Source organism: Prionailurus viverrinus, chromosome D2 (assembly GCF_022837055.1).
Source record: "Prionailurus viverrinus isolate Anna chromosome D2, UM_Priviv_1.0, whole genome shotgun sequence".
In the NCBI taxonomy this organism is placed as follows: Eukaryota; Metazoa; Chordata; class Mammalia; order Carnivora; family Felidae; genus Prionailurus; species Prionailurus viverrinus.
This window is the reverse complement of record NC_062571.1, coordinates 38,023,192-38,039,543: the sequence shown is the minus strand read 5'-3', so window position 1 is coordinate 38,039,543 and position 16,352 is coordinate 38,023,192. Positions and strand designations below refer to the sequence as shown.

Below are 16,352 nucleotides of genomic sequence, written 5' to 3'. Positions count from 1 at the left end.
TGAGATCAGAGGAAACTTATTTTCGTGCTTGCGGGCAAAGACCCAGATCTCTCATTAACACTGGAATGGGGTTGTACTTTTTCTGACTGTGCCTGAGAGAATAAAGAGAAGAGGTGGCGTGGAGTAGGGTGGGGATTCTCAGTGGGTGAGACTAGGCACACCCTTTACTTGTTTTCTTTTGGGGGTGCCTATGTTGTGCCTGTAGCCATCACTCTTGATTCTGAGAGGTGGGCAGAGGGGGAGGGGAGGAAAAGGAGGGAGGAGGGTGACCCTCATGGAGTCTTCTCCAGACTCCTCTTCCCACTAAGGTACTCCTCTCGTATATACTCTAAAAACTTTTGGTCTAACTGCCAGCTGTCCAGTATGGTGGCCACTAGCTACGTAAGTCTGTTAGACACTTGAAATATAGCTAGTCTGAGTTGAGATGTGCTGTGTCATATACATATTCAAAGAATAACTATAAAAAGATAATGTAAAATAGCTTATTGACAAAATTATTTTAAATATTGGGTATATGTTGAAATGATAATACACAAATTTTTAAAAAATATTGGGTATGTGTTGAAATGATAATATTTTAGATATGTTGGGTTGCATAAAATATTACTGAAATTAATTTAGCCTATTCCTTTTTACCTTTCCATATGGCTACTAGAAAAATTTAAGTTCCCTAGGTAGTTTGCATTATTATATTTCTATCAGATGGCACTGACTTAACCTCTCATTTTCCACTCAGTATATGTTTCATATATAAATATGTCTTGATGTTTCCATCAGACAGACAGTCTGAGGACAGAGACCTCAACATCCTATTTGTTTTATGTCCCCCAAACACCTATTATCAAAACACCCTGTACTCAGCAGGCAGTGACAAATGTTTTCTGTAATTGTTGACGATGGGGATGGTGTTGATGGTTGTGGTGGTGAGGGTGTTAATAAAGCTCAAATGGTCTTTTGGGGCCAAATTGCAAAGATTTTTGAAAAAGCGTGCAAGGTGAAATGGTTATATTGTTTAGAATAAGGGTCCTCAAATGTATCTAAATTGTTTGATTAATTTACACATATAAAGATCCTTAGTACTTGGAGCAGAAAAATCTTCAGTCATTTCTGTTTAGACCTGGAGTACTTCTTAAAAGTCTAATGATCAAAACTCTCCTAAAATGTTTAGTGAACTGTACTAGGTGATGGGGATATAGCAGTAAATGAATGGGCTAAAAATCCCTGCTCTTTGGAAATTCCTTGCATGTATGCAAGTAAAATAAACACATTTCCAATAAAATGTTTATAGGTTGGATGATATAATTAGCAGCCTGGAGAAAAGTAACACAAGGCAAAGGCAAGGGGGTATGGTGGGTCAGGTGGGTGACCTGTGAATCTTCCATGGGAGCCTCATCAAGAAAATAACGATCAAAAGTCTGGAGAAGGTGAGCAAATCTCTTGAGGTTCACTTTATCGTATTGTTTCAGCAATTCACCTCACATCGTGTTTCTTTCACTCTTATTCATTCAGTACATATGTGGATTGAAATTCTTTTATGTTCTTTGGGCATTGGTGAGATGAGGAAGTAGGTTCTGCCTCCTAAGCTCACAGCTTAGTCTCAGAAGTATGGAAAATGTGCCAATTATACATCACACTTGCATCCTCTTCAAAGTCGATCCTCAATTAGACAGCCCTCCAGCAGCTGCAGTCACTGTATGGTATTCTCAGGTAACAGAAGTACACCTCATCTGAAGTATCATCTGATGCAGGATATGCCGGGGCTGTAGCCTGGGAAGATCCCTCTCAAGGAACCTGGGTCCTGCAAGCAAATGCTATGAGGCTCTGGCTGGCATTCTGAACCCAAAATGAGTTGAAATGCTGCAATTTCGTTGCAGTGTGGTAGTGTGAATTTAGGCACAAAATTTGTTTTGAATTTGATTCTAATCATGGGGCTGGTTTGTGGTGATGTGGTTTGAGAGGACTGTGGGCTATTTGCCAGGCCATTCTTGATACATGCTGTGTCTCACCTGTTTAGTCTATTAAGACCAGAGCCAACAGGGAAGTCCAAGATACTGTGACTCACATCCTGCTTTATACCATCTATGCCATTGCTGGTTTAGCTTCTGGAATTGGCTGGCAGGATTGAGACCTATCTTGACCTTGTGAGGTCATCGTGGAGCTCCAGGCAAAAAGCAGAATGAAAACTTGTATTTATCTTATTCATGGCTGATGAGTCTCTCTGTTGTAAGGGCCCCCAACTTGGTGAAAGAGAAGAATCTCCTTTTTGTAAATTTCATCTTTGAAAAAGGTTAACATATAGACTACATTTGCTAAGTGAGTCCAGTATCTCTCTGAGTTTGAAGTTTAGAAGCTGAGCTGAGGCTGATTGAATGATTTCCTTGAAAGTCACGTGTTTCTGTTATTTCCATTTCTGTCCTTTTGATTGCTAACCTGTCTTTGCTGGCTTCCTTGCTGCATCCCACGGATGTGTTCATAGTTCCCTATCACTCCAAAAGTCTGCTACCTCCTCCTGGTGACCCCACAAATCCCCAGTGTTCCATGTTCAGTGCTCTGGGGAGGGAAGCAGATGGCAAGACTGTCCATTCCGCCACCCAGGGAGGCAGGTGGAAGGATGGCTAGGGTTACAGCAACAGGTGGGGAATTGAGGTTTCAGGGCTGAGCCTGAAGGAGACACTGAATCATCCATGACCCCTGGGCAGCTCAGCTCACCTGGAGCCAGCCCTGCTGGCAGAAGGTGGCAGCAGGTGGGAGTTGTTTCAGCTCTTGAACAAGTGAAGAACAATGTTGGGTGGGTGACTGGGAACTACTGCCTTTATGGATGATCACTTGCCACTCACCACCTGGGTGCAGTGGCTGCACTGAGGTCCCCAGGTTCTGTGACAAATGGGTTTTTGCTCCAGTGTTTTCTGATCCCAGGCAACATCCTCCTGTTTCCCCTCTCTCTTCCCTCTCCTACCCTGCCCCCCTTTAGTTCCCAGCTCTGAGCTAAATGCCTCCAGTTCAGGGAAAGTGCCCTTCCTCTATGCTCCCCCAGCACCAAGGACTTGGTCCACTGCACGGCTTTGTAATTGCTTCTACAAGCTGTTTCCCACACTAGGTGGTGGCTGGGATTGCGTCTTGACCCACAATGTATTTCCAGGGCCCAGAAAATTATACCCGTGCTACAGTCTGGAGTCAATGCCATCTGTGTGCATAGCATCATTTAATCTATTAGAGACATCTCTTGATTATCCACTGAATGAAAAAAAAAACTAGCAGCGTAGAAAAGCCAGAAGAAGACTTAATCCAAAATTTTCTATTTTTAAGGCTTTGCAGTGCTCCATAGGGCAATTTGGGGGAAGGAAACAGATATGGTAGCTTCTTGATCATTTTTACATTTATTAAATAAAAATGAGGATTTTGGTAGTGTTTGAATATTGATAGTATAAAATGCCTTTCACTGACTCCCTCTTCAGCATTGTTTCATCCTTATTGGTTCTACCTAGTGAAGACAGGAATAATTGTTTATGGAAATGGATATGTTTCATCGACCCACTGTTGTCCTGATGGTGTATATCATAAAGTTGTATTGTATAAATTGAACATAAGCTTGAACAGGGTTTTCTAAGTTATTAGTTATTATATTCCTCATGCTCAGACCTGCTGTCAGTCATTGTTAGGAGCCTGGGGGTATGCCAAGTGGGGTGAGCCAAGCCAGTGTAGGATTTACAAGTTTTCCAGATAAGCCACATGTGATAACTGAGCTCTCTGTAGTTCAGGCATGTGACTGGCAAGTACATCAGAGAGGGTGGGTGGGGAGGGGACAGTAGGACACTGGCATTTGTTTGAAGCCAGTATATGTTACGGCCTCCTTTAATTCAGATTCTGTGTGTCTTTGCACATTGGAAAGAGACTTGGCTGGACACTGACAATAATGACAAGTGTCTTCTTATTTAACCCCATCTCTATGCCAGACAGTAGGCTCAGTGTTTTGCTCACCCTCCCTCCCACATCCTGAATGGAAGATACTATTTCCATTTTACAGATGAAGAAAGTGAGTCTTCAGAAGTTAAGGTCACCTTCACCAAGTCAATCAGCTAGTAAGTGGTGAAACTTGTTTTCAGATTTCTCTCTGGCTGCCTTTCCATGCTTTTATCACAAAACCTTCCTGCCTGAAGAGCCAGCCTGGCTGTCTTGAATTTTCCATTCACTAGTAGCTATATGACTTTTACCAAAACACATCAGTTCCCAGACTTAAGCTACCTTTTCTGTATAGTGGGGATAACACTAAGTGCCTGCTCTGGAAGGATATGAAGAAGATTGAAGGAAGTAAGATACATGGAAGTATTTAGGAAAGTATTGTGAGTTCAATATCAGATGGGTTCATTATCATTGTTTGTCTTCCATCATGACTGCTAGAGTTTTGGGGTCATGGGCTGGGAATGTTGAGTTAGCATTGGCCATTCCTCAAAGAAGCCATGCAACTGGGGCCTTGGTTTTGGTGATCTACACAGCTTGTGTCAGCCCTGTGAGCCTGCTGGGCTCCTCTGGAAGCTGACAGACTGATGGAGAAACAAGTGGATGGTGGCCTCAAACATGGGTGAGCAAGGGGTGGAGAGTGGCTCTCTTGTAATATGGACTTGGCTCTCCATTGCTTTTAGGGGAATTGTGGCATTTGTGTTTTTATGTCTCCCATTTTAAGGAATGTCTGAGTTCTCTTTATGTTGAGTTCAGGGGATGGGTGAGTAACCTTTCCTTATTTCTTTCTTACTTGATCTGTCTCCAGAGTTTGCTCAGCAACAGGACAGAAGAACAGGATAGCAGTTAATAGGAAAGAGAGAAAGAAGGGCATCCATGCAAACCAAGATGTAGGAGGAAAAAAGAAGGCTTCATCTTTGTTAAGTCTGATTTGAAACAGTAATGACAATAAACACTATGATAATAATAACAATGATAATTATACTTAACTCAGTTCTTACATGCCCTTTCTAAGTAATTTAGAGCATTATCTTAATTTTAAAAATAACTTTATGAGCTGAGGACTATTTTTGTGATTGTTTTTATAGATGAATGAGCTGAGACATGAGGAGGTGAAGGAACTTGCCCAATGTCGCCTCCTGATAAATGAGGAGTTAGGATTGGAATCTAGGCAGTCTGCTTCCAGAGCCTCACTCTCGATAATGTTCTCTGCCACCTCTTTGCAGTAGGTAAATTAGAGAATAGAAGAATTAACTCATTTCAGGATAGAAGATCCATGTTGTTCAATTTCTTATTATTCAGGCCAACAGAGGGGAGCCAATGACTCCCCAAGTAATTTATGTTAGCTCTGGTCTGCATTATGAGGGTTTTTTTGAATGATATGTTTAGAATCAGGAGCACAATAGGTGAGGAAGCTCAATTGCTAAGCTGAAACACATTTATTCTGAATAATTGTTTTTATTTGAATGATTCTAAAGAGTCTCTCTCTATCCTCCTTGGCAATTTCTTAGAAGTCATGACTCCCATCAGCCTTTGTCCACTTGTCTATTTCAGTACCATGGACAGGGTCCTGGGTGCTGGAGTGGGCAAACATTTTAGTTAGATTATGCCTGTGTTTTTGACTCAGTTTATTTTCCATCTTCCATAAGACACATTTCTAAGCATTGTAGTAAGTCACACTAGCATTGTCTGAATACACACATGCTGACATCAGAGTGTATAATGCTTCAAACATTCTGCAGAGTTGGTACTGGTCCTTTTTTGCTTTCTCTGACCTTATTGGGACTTCATAGGCTTGACAGTTTGTTTTCAGTACAGCCTGCCTATCTGAAATTTTGGTCCCTTAGTGTGGTTGGTGCCAAAATAAAGAAATTCATTTACCTGTTCTTCAGTATCATTACATGATAATGACATCATGGGTGATGACAATACATATTTATTGAGTGCTTATTTTGAGCCAGCCTCTGCCCTGAGTGCTTTGCATGTATTGTTTTATCTAATCTCTCACAACCAAAACAGTCCTAGGCAATGTACTGTAGTTTTACAGAGGAAGAAAATAGGACACAGAGAGACTAAATTGCTCAAGATAACCCAGTTAGGTCATAATTAGTGGAGCAGAGCCCACACTCTGAACTTCACGGTAATCCTGTATCCACTCACAAGGGGTCCTCAGGGTGGAAAGAGAGGGATAACCTTTTCCGAACAGAGATGTAGGAGATTTGGTTGGCATTTGATAGGATTTGATGCTCAGTCCCTTATTCTGCTTATGATCCAAGCTTGTTTAGACAAGAGGGTAGTGATACTCTAGAAGCCAGAGATGGCAAGTGAAGCTTCCTTAGGAGTCATAAAGTGTGGGCTCAGAAGTAAAAATGGGTGTGCTTTGCAGAAGGGATAATAAGCATCTACAGTCTGGATCATTTTGTCACAACATCTGCTGCTAACCCACTGCTGGGAGGAGGAATGTCAACCATGATGCTGTCTGGAGTAACCTTTAAAACAGAAAGCATTTGCATGTCCTGTGAGCACTGGTGTTCTGTTGCTTGTCTGACATAAATCCCAGTTTCTTCCATCTCCCCACTGGTAATCTTGCATTTGTGTATCAAGTCATATTGGGTAAGGATGACCATAGAGATGGAGGGCAGGCTTGCTTTGTTGTCAACTAATCTCATTAATGACCACATCATTGCAATATCATCACTAGACTGAACCTCAGATCCTTATAGAAAACACATTCTTATATAGCAGAGGACACTGAGACCCAGAGTAGGAAAGCAGAACTAAAATTCAATATTTGACCCCTAATCCAATGCTTTCTTTGTGACTCTATGCTGCCAAACTGCAAACATGATGAATATTAACAACGAAATATTTTCAGTAGTATTAATATTATTGATAAAGCTTCTACCAAGGGTAAAGCATTGGGATTAAGATTTGAAGTTTGTCAAGACAAAGTAAGCAATTGTCTTTCCCCTGAAAGAGGGGATTGACAGCCTGGGATTTGAAATATAAAAACAGATATTGCTATCATCATCACCATCACTGTCACCATTTTCACAGAAACCCATTGTGAGCACTTACTATGTGCCAGGCACTGTACTACATGCTTTATGTTATGTCTTAATTTAAAATGTATGGCAAAGCTATTATTAAGCATGCTTACAGATTAGGTTCTGAGGTGTTAAAATAACTATTACAAAGTCTTCTATTATGAAGCTCCATATGGGGGACACAGCTAATCAGGTACAATAGAAGCTTAGAAAAAACCAGAACAGTATAGAGGCTTCATGGAGAATGTGAGACTTTCAGGGGGCCTTGAGCTAAGCTGCAAAGAGAGATAAGGACAGTGAAGGTGAACGGATGGGGAGGACACCTGAATGGTTTTGGAACGAAGAAGGTGGGAGATTAGAAGAGAACAATGTGTAGAGTGGTCTGAAGAATAAATGAATGACCTTCTAATTTTCTGAGCACATTCTCTGTTCCAGGCCCCATGCAAAGTGGCACTGGGCATGCAGAGGTGAGGGACACAGACCCCGCACTAATGAGTAGGGGAGAAGACCCCAAAATAGGCAACCATTATTGTGGATAATAGGGTTGGGCAAGGGACCATGTGAGTTCAGTGTAATGGGGCCAACCTCTCCTCTATTTGGGGGTATACTACTGATACTGTCAAGAGTAGCCTGGAGACAAAGAGACCTGGGGCAGTTCAGATGAACACATGGTTCCAGCTGGTAACTGGCCTTGAAGGTCATCTTCTCTCCTTGCCTGCCTATTCCCTGCCTGTGAGCAGGACGGGGGGAACTTCTGTTAGTGCCACTCCCTGGCATGGTCAGCTGCCAGAGCTGCACCCTGAAGCCCAGAGCTGCCCACAGCCAGAGCTTGGGGCTGTCAGAGGATATCACTCCACACAAAGGCTGTTTCCCCTCTGCTGCTGGACTGGGCATGTTTGTGTTTACTGTGCCAGCCACTCCTGCCCTCCTCAATTCCCAGTGCTGAGGCTGGGCGGCTGCCGAAGGGCGGGCTTCCGGGAGGCCAAGCTTGCTATGGGGGGAAGGAGGGGGAGGAACGCAGCTGGTGCCAAGAGAAATATTAACTTGACATTTAGCGAAAGGGTGAATCCATTTATTGCACTGCAACAACGAGGTGTTTACATCCTGAGTTGCCTTCTGTTTTCCTATTGTCTTTCCTCCTCAGTGGTCTGGCCAGGCCCTAGTCTTGGCAGTTTAAATCAACACAGTAATGAAGGGAAGCCTCCTGGTCAGTTTAAAGTCAGTCTCTTTGTGTCTGTCTCTGTCTCTGCTTCTCTCTCTCTCTCTCTCTCTCTCTCTCTCTCTCTCTCTCTCACACACACACACACACACACACACACACACACGTGTGCAGAGTCCCTAGAGCTGTACTGATTGTTCAGAAGTCTGTTTCTCCTTGGTTCCTTCCTTGCTAACCCTACAGCTGCAGCTTCAGTCCAGACAACTTGGGCACTTTGAAATGCCTCCATCCTGGCCTGCCTTTCCAGCTACTGACAAAAACCATTTCCAGACAGGATGAAACATGGATCAAACTCTTGCTATGTACATTCAGGAATGCTAAGAACATGACAAAAATTCCTTACATAGCCACAAGGATGTTAGTATTTATAGGGCTCTTGCCTTTTTATCATCACCAGTGTCATGGTGAGATGGGCAGGGTTGGTGCCATTCTAGGTGAGGAAGCTAAAACTTAGGCTCTTGTAGGGGCGCCTGGGTGGCTCAGTCGGTTAAGCGTCAGACTTGGGCTCAGGTCATGATCTCACAGTCCGTGAGTTCGAGCCCTGCCTCGGGCTCTGTGCTGACAGCTCAGAGCCTGGAGCCTGCTTTGGATTCTGTGTCTCCCTCTCTGTCTGACCCTCCCCAGTTCATGCTCTGATTCTCTCTGTCTCAAAAATAAATAAACGTTAAAAAAATTAAAAAAAAAAAAAACAAACTTAGGCTCTTGTATACTTACAATATGCCAGGCTTGGTACTGGACTCTTTAACTGCATTACATCATTTAACTCTCACCAGTGGGATGGGTCTAGTTGTCCCATTTTATTGATGAGGGGACTAGAAGGTTTGAGAATTTTTCAGCTGGGAAGCAGCCATATAAACCTGACCTTAAAGCCACCACACTGCTACTTTAGGGGGCATGGGTCAGTTTGGAAGGTGGGCAGGGTCCAGTGGGCACTACACCATTTGGTTTTCTTTCACTCCCGTAGCCTGTAGTGGTCTGAGATGGGATCACAGGTGTTCTAGAGAACCATTTCTTTTGCTTCATTGTTCACCTTGCCCCCAGAATCTCCAGAAGAGACACTGCTTTTACCCTCTTGTCTTGTCCAAACAAGATCCAGTAACTCAACATCTGAATATCTAACCCAGGACAACTCAGAAGTTCATAGAATGTTCTCTCCAGAAATGTCCTTCAGGTCTCACCCATAACAGCCCTAAAACTACAGGATGGTACTATTGCTTTGAGCCCAATCTCAGCTCTGAAACACTCTTATCCTTCAATCCCCTTTCCATGAATTTACTTGCCCCAGGCCCTTCATTCTATATCAGGAGGGAGATCCCACTGGCCTGACATGATAACTTGACCTCTAAAATTTATAGTGATACATAAAGCATGAGAGAGAAGTGGAAAACACATATAAATACATCTACTATTTATTATGCAACTTTTCTTCAATTGCTAAGTTAACATGCTCAGCTCACTCAAGCTATCTATGTGTTCATATTACCCCTCTCACAGCTCAGTAGGTATGACAAATCTCTTGCCACAAAATTATGCTCTTTTATAGTGATGGGCCTGACCACATTTGGGGAGGGGAAACCCATTGATCCAGAACGAAATTCTTTTCTTTTAGACCCATCTATGTGCCTGTGTCCCAGTAGTTCCCAAACTGACATGGAATGGAAAAGCCAGTGCTTACCATTGACAAAGGCTTTATTCCCATCTCAAACCATTCTTCCAAGCCTATAAACATTCTTCTAGGGAGTTCCATTTGTCTCTAAGAGCCTTGTTTCCAAATGAGAGGACCAATCACTTTTTTGATGTTCTAGTCTGTTCTCCAGTGAAGACCCGCCTCAGCCCTTTTGCCATCTATCAGATATTGAATGGAGCCCAGTGGTCTGCTGATCTCGGTTGGTTTCAAATCAATTACTTGGTCTTGGCTCTCATTTTAAGACTGAGTAAGTCAATCCTGGTGCTAGGGAAACCTTATATTTTTCTCCAGGGCAATAGCTGTCAAATATGGCTATGTATCACATGACCTGGGGCTGTTTGTTAATAGGCAGATTCCTAGGTTCCACACTAGATTGACCAAATTAGAATTTCTTGACTGTAATTTTTAACAGCCAGTCCTCCTTCCAGTGTTTGGGAACAACAATCTCATTTATCTACCAGTTCCCAGGCAGAGGAATATTTCCCAGTGTGGATGCTCTTGTCTAGTCTTCATTCCCTTCTCCACCCTGATAGCTTTTATTCTGCTTTTGAGGAACAGAGCTATCATCAAAAGCTCAAGGTGACCCTGCTCTGGTCCATTCTTCTCTTGCCAAAGCACAGGAAGTAGTTCCATCTGGCATACTCAGAGGACAAAAAGAAGAAAACGTTGGGTTCTAATAAACATACCTGTGCCACATACCCAGTGAACTGCACAGTATTCTGTATCCTTTTGTCACCTCTGCTGATGATTTCATGATGAACTTGGAGCACAAATTTTAAGGGCTGGAATTCCAAAATTGCTAAGTAGATTAAGTGTCCCAGCACTGCACACTGATAACCAGTGAAAAGACATTCAGTTACCACCAAATAACCATGGACTCTCTCACTCCTCCAAGTGGACTATGAACAGAAATGACAATGTGTCCCTTCCAGCTTGAGTCAGTTAAAAGCCCCTGTCTACTTCCACGTACTCTTCCTTGCCCTGTCATGGTGATCACAGAGACCATGTGTTGAGATGGTAGAACCATGAGGTAAAACCAGCCTGGATGTCATCTTTTTAAAACAAGTTACCTTGGAGAGCCACCAGACCCAATATGACTTTTAATGAGTGGGAAATAAATGATGAAATATTAAGTCTTTGGAATTTTAGGGTTTCTTTGTTACTGCAGCATAACCTTGTATATCCTGAAAAATGAGGTTGATACAGTCCTGAAGCAGACTTTCCTGTGCATGAAACTTCTAGTTCTTGGCATTTGTAGCTTGCTTCACCTCTTAAAGACTGAATGAAACTAGAACTTTCTAGGAACCCTTTCAAACTGCAGTAGTGATTTACTGAAGCAGAAAGAACATGGTTATTTTGAGTCCCAGAAGAAGAAGAAAACAAAACAAAACAAACTTAGAGCTGTTGTCTTCCTCCCAGAAAGGAATTAAAAATAGAGGCATATTGACATGGGCAAAATACAACACTGCCTGATGTCGTGTGGACGTGTTCTTTGAAAGTATTAATTACATACTCATACCATTTAAAAATATTAATTTAAATGCACACAGTTTGCAAATCTCTTCTCTGCTGGATGACTTGGGACAAAGCTAGCTGAGAATTAATTGATTAATAACAGGCTGAAGCCTGTGTGTGTTTTCACTGACAATATCCTCAGGACTTGGGTTTCTTAGAGTTGCTTTTCTGTCTGTGGGAGAAGTGATTTCTTCTTTAGTGGACTTTTACCACTCAGCAGAATTAGCTAATCTGATCCTTTCTCTTCTGTCAATGGCAAAAGTCACTTATTTGAGAATGGACACTTATGTCGTATTTTCCTAGTTGTGTGTAAGAGGCTTATGTGGCATTTATGATATATAGAATGACAAAGAGGGTGCGTACTCAGGAAAAGGTCTTTTGTCCATCATGACATCAAAAGGGTCTTCTGTCCATGGTGACTCACTGTGTACTGAAAAATTCCATTATGAGTAATATATGCCTTTCCATTAAAGATGTCATCCCAGAAATGGTTTGATTGAATATATATTCCTTCGTAGGGAGGGAAAAGTAGTAAGTCATTAACAGCATAAATATGACTTCCTTAGAAAATCCTTGAGAGAACGTGACATTAGTCAGATACATTTTGATGGGACGTGTGAAGTAGAGAGATGAGCCACTTAGGACAGAGGATGGCAGGGTGAGTGTGGGCAGTATGATGTGGCAGAGGACCTGGGTGGCCCAAGAGCTCTGACCCTACATGTGGACAATGAACCGGGTTTGGGTGGTAAAAGGTCAGCATTTGTTCAGGGTTGGTCATGAGTGCCTGCATTGGTATGTCCTGTGGGGCTGATTTCTTTCACATTAAACACAGGCTTCCTGAACGTTTTAATTGTGTTTGGGTTTTTTCCTGTAACTCTTAGGTTGGAGTCATGTCCTATCATATATAGGTCAAGTGATCTGTCTGCCAACCTCTGATGTGGTGGGGTTGGCAAGTGTGAATGAGAGAGAAGTGAGGGAGGGTCCAAATCAGGAAATACCTACCTACCTTTATGCATCTTGGCCTGGGGAGTGGGCTGAGAGGCAGGCAGGAGTGGATGGGCCTGCAAAGGCTCTGACACTTGTATGGTGAGGAGGGTTCAGCCCAAGGATGCAGGGCCCTGAAAGCCACTGGAATTCCTTCTTCTTTCTTCAAATTTGCCTGGAGTCTCAGCCTCAGCTTTAGCCTTTGGAGCCATGTACACATTTGATTAAGGAATTGTTCCCTTTTTTTTCTTTCAGAACAGCCTTCATGAGGATTTGGAGGATATCACCTCCCTCATGACACCCACCTTTCTAATAGCACTTAACAGAACATATTTCTTTTGCACCAGTTAGAAGGTCCTTCTCCAGAATTCCTCTTGGAGTCTCCACCATTTCGTTCAGGAAATATATATATACATGTATATATATATACACACATATATATACATGTATATATATATATACACATATATATGTATATATAAAAATGTCTTTTATATGTATAAATTTTATATATTTTATATATTTATAAATGTCATATATATATATATATATATATATATATATATATATATATGTCTTTTAAGGGCAAAGGGTGAGATCTCAAGGAGAATGTTCAAGCTATCAAAAGATGTCATAAACTATCTTTTGCCAAATGTGGATTCGCTTACCTGGAGGATCTATTTTGTTTGGTGAGTGACATCATTAGTTGCATAGAACAGTTTACCTGGAGATCAGGGCAAAGCTGAATTGTTCTGCATCAAGCAGGCTCTATCAGGTTAGGCCATATTATGCTATAGTAACAAGCAACCCTGACAGTGACATAACACAAGAAAAGTTTATTCATGCTCCATACATATATAATATCAGTCAGAAAAGGCAGGGAGTTGGAAAGAGGGAGGCTCTTCATTAAAGTCAGGCAGTGAGCCAAACTGATAGAAGAAGTTCCATCTTGGCATTTCCTTCCAACGTCATCCTGGCCCAACACAATGGTGCACCTCTCTGGCTGAAAGCTTCCATCTGGAAATGGCACACATCACTTTGCTTCTGATTCATTGGCCAGAGCAAACCACTTGGTCACACCTAATTTCAAAAGAGATAGGAAATTATTCTACCAATTTCCCAGAAAGAGGAAAGAATTGGGATAGTTGTGAATATCCCCTGTGATGTCCATAGGGGTGAATATGCTTACTCTAGTGGGAGGGTCAGGGTCAAGGGGCTTTTTCAGGGAGAGTGAGGGATTTTGGCTTATCAGGACTATGTTTCTACATGGAGGGGCTGTGAGGGGAAAGGTCAGGAGCCTTGGTTGTACCATGGCCAGAAGGAACTGAGGTGAACTCAGAATGTCCTATTAGATCCATTTGTGCAACTTATATCCCTTTTCCGCCTTACCTGTGAAATCTTCAACAGTTTGTGTTGTTCCTTATTTGCCTGTATCTGGGAACATGGGTGGAGGTGGGGGCAGGCGGGAGGGTCTCAGACAAGCACCACATTCAGGGTATAAATCATTCAGGGCAAAATCAGAGGCAGAATATCTTGGCCTAGGTGCTGAATGAGCCAGAGATGGCCAACCTCTGAGGTACTATACCTGTTATTTTTCCTCCTAGATCATAAATTCCTCATGGTCAAGTACTGTCTCTTATTTATATGTATGTCCTCTGCAGAGCACAGAACTATTCTGGTCTCAGTAGGTGCCCAATTGCCTGAGGCATGTTTGTGGGTGAAGGAATAAATGAGTGAGTACATTTCTGCCTCTTCTGCCTTGTGCTGGGAAGCCTCGTGGTGGGCAAGTAGCCAGGGGAGGGGAGGGGTGGGCCAGCACTGTCTTTGCTCAGAAAAGAAACTCTCCTCACTCTGCATCCAGCATTGACTTCCAAGCCTGTTAGAGGAACAGAGGCTCCAAGGGCTCTCAAAGTAGGATGTGGAAAGTTTCCTTGACCATTTTCACTTGTGCTGATGAACCATTGGCCCTGGAGAGTAGCCCCACCAATATGCCCAAAGGCAGATGGCAGCACAGGAGCCCTGGACCAGGAGATGGTGGGGGGATGGCAGGCAGGGGAGTGAAACACCTGTGAGGACTGAGGAGTGGGTGTTGTGTGCAATGGACTGCACACCAGCCTTGGAATACCTTCACTTGCCCACTCATTCATTGGTTGACTCACTCCTTCACTTATTTACTTGGGACTTCATTCATTTCCTCTGTCATCCACAGTGACAAAACAGAGTGTGTATGGAGCTCCTGATACAATGCCTGGCACATAATTAGTGCTGAGTTAATGTGTTTGCTCACTCATTCCACAGCAATATTTTTTGAGTGCCTGCTTTGTACCAGGCACTCTACCAGATGCTGGGATAAAGCAGAGAAGAGACTAAGGTCGCTGCTCTCATGGAGCTTGCATTCACGTGGATGAATGGGAGTTGTTATTATTACTTTGGCATATTTATGACGTTCTGGGAATCCATAGAAATTGACAATATGGTCTTACTCCTTGGGGAGATGAAAAACTAGTGGGAGACACAATACACATACGTGTAAAATAAACACAATGAGGCAGTCTGTGTGGGGTGGGTTTGGGGAAAACAAGGGCTATATATTGGGCCATCAGGCCCCAAGTGAGGGGGTGCTCTGGCGGGGCAGGAAGAGAGGGAAGACTCTGACGGGGTGGGTTGGAGGTGAGGGATTGAAGGGGATGGATGTGACTGCAGACTACTCTACTTCTTGCTAGCTTTGTGACTGTGGACGAGTTACCTAACCTCTCTGTGCTCCTTTTCCTCCTCTGTAAAACCTCATAAGGCTGGTGAGAATTAACATCTTGTGAAGCTCTTGGAACATTACCAGCAACAGATAACTATTATGTACTGGTTTGTTGTGTCAATACATGAATAAAAAAGGAGGGTTGGAGGATCCATACTAGAAGGTGTGGCTGGCCATGTGAATGAGAGCCCTGAATAGCACAGAAAGGTTATGAGTAGACTGGAGCCTGTAAGGTTGCCCCTCCCCGAGGAGACACTTAATTTCCTCCATTTATGGCTGTCTTTCTTTCTCCTCCATCTTTTTCTCTTTCTCCCCAGCTATGTGCAGTGTCTGATTTGCCTCTGCACCCCCAGCGCCTAGCACAGTGCCAGGAAGACAGATGCCATGTATATATTGTTCAGTGAACCAATGGGTATTCATTTCTCAGTGCCATTGGAGTTCATGAGGTTTTATTCAGGAACTGACCTCTGACTTTCAGGTCCCTAAACTCTCACATGGGACCTTGAAGAGGCTGGCAGCCTAGAAATCCTTATATTCCCAGACTCCTCCATCTCCCAAATGTCCTCTCATCATTGACCTTCAGCTGTTGGTCTTTCCTCTGAGCCTCCCCCAGGGACCAGAAGGGAGGCAGGTCTGTCCTCAGCAGGACTCCTATGGCATCAGTCACTGCAGGTAGGGGGTGGGAGGTGGGCTGAGCTGCTGAGCAAGAAGGGGTGTCCATCAGCTCTTGCCTTCATTATCCTTGGATTGTTTCAGTCTTCTTTCTTGTCCTCCTGAGTCCAGCAGTAGAATAGTAATCGTCGTCATCATGACAGCAAATAACACTATTCCAAGTCCTTAACCTGCAGTGAAGCAGAAGTTCCCAGTGCCCCACCCATATCTCCATGGCCAATCCCTGAGGTTACTTGAAGGTGGATCCTGACCGTGGACCTCATCATATAGATGGCTTCCTGCATCTCCCTCCTGAGGGTGTTCTCTGTCTTCATAGGGCCAGAGCTGAAATGCCAGGGAAACCCCTAGTAGTGACCCTCTAGCAATGATGGGCGGGTTGGCAGAACAGATAGCCCACCTTCCTCACCCTCACCCTCTTGGAGAGCCCCATTTGCTCACAGTGGAAGTAACCTACTCATCAGTGCACCTGTAACTGGTTTCCTCCTTTCCCTGTCTCACTTCTCCATGGGTTATGGTGTT

General features: G+C 43.3%; 1 protein-coding gene across 6 annotated transcripts in view; it reads left to right on the top strand.

Annotated features, from left to right (window-relative positions):
* The window catches only part of KCNMA1 (potassium calcium-activated channel subfamily M alpha 1), a 732,075-nt gene that overhangs the window by 288,178 nt on the left and 427,545 nt on the right, over window positions 1-16,352 (top strand). The gene's annotated exons all lie outside the window — the stretch shown is intronic.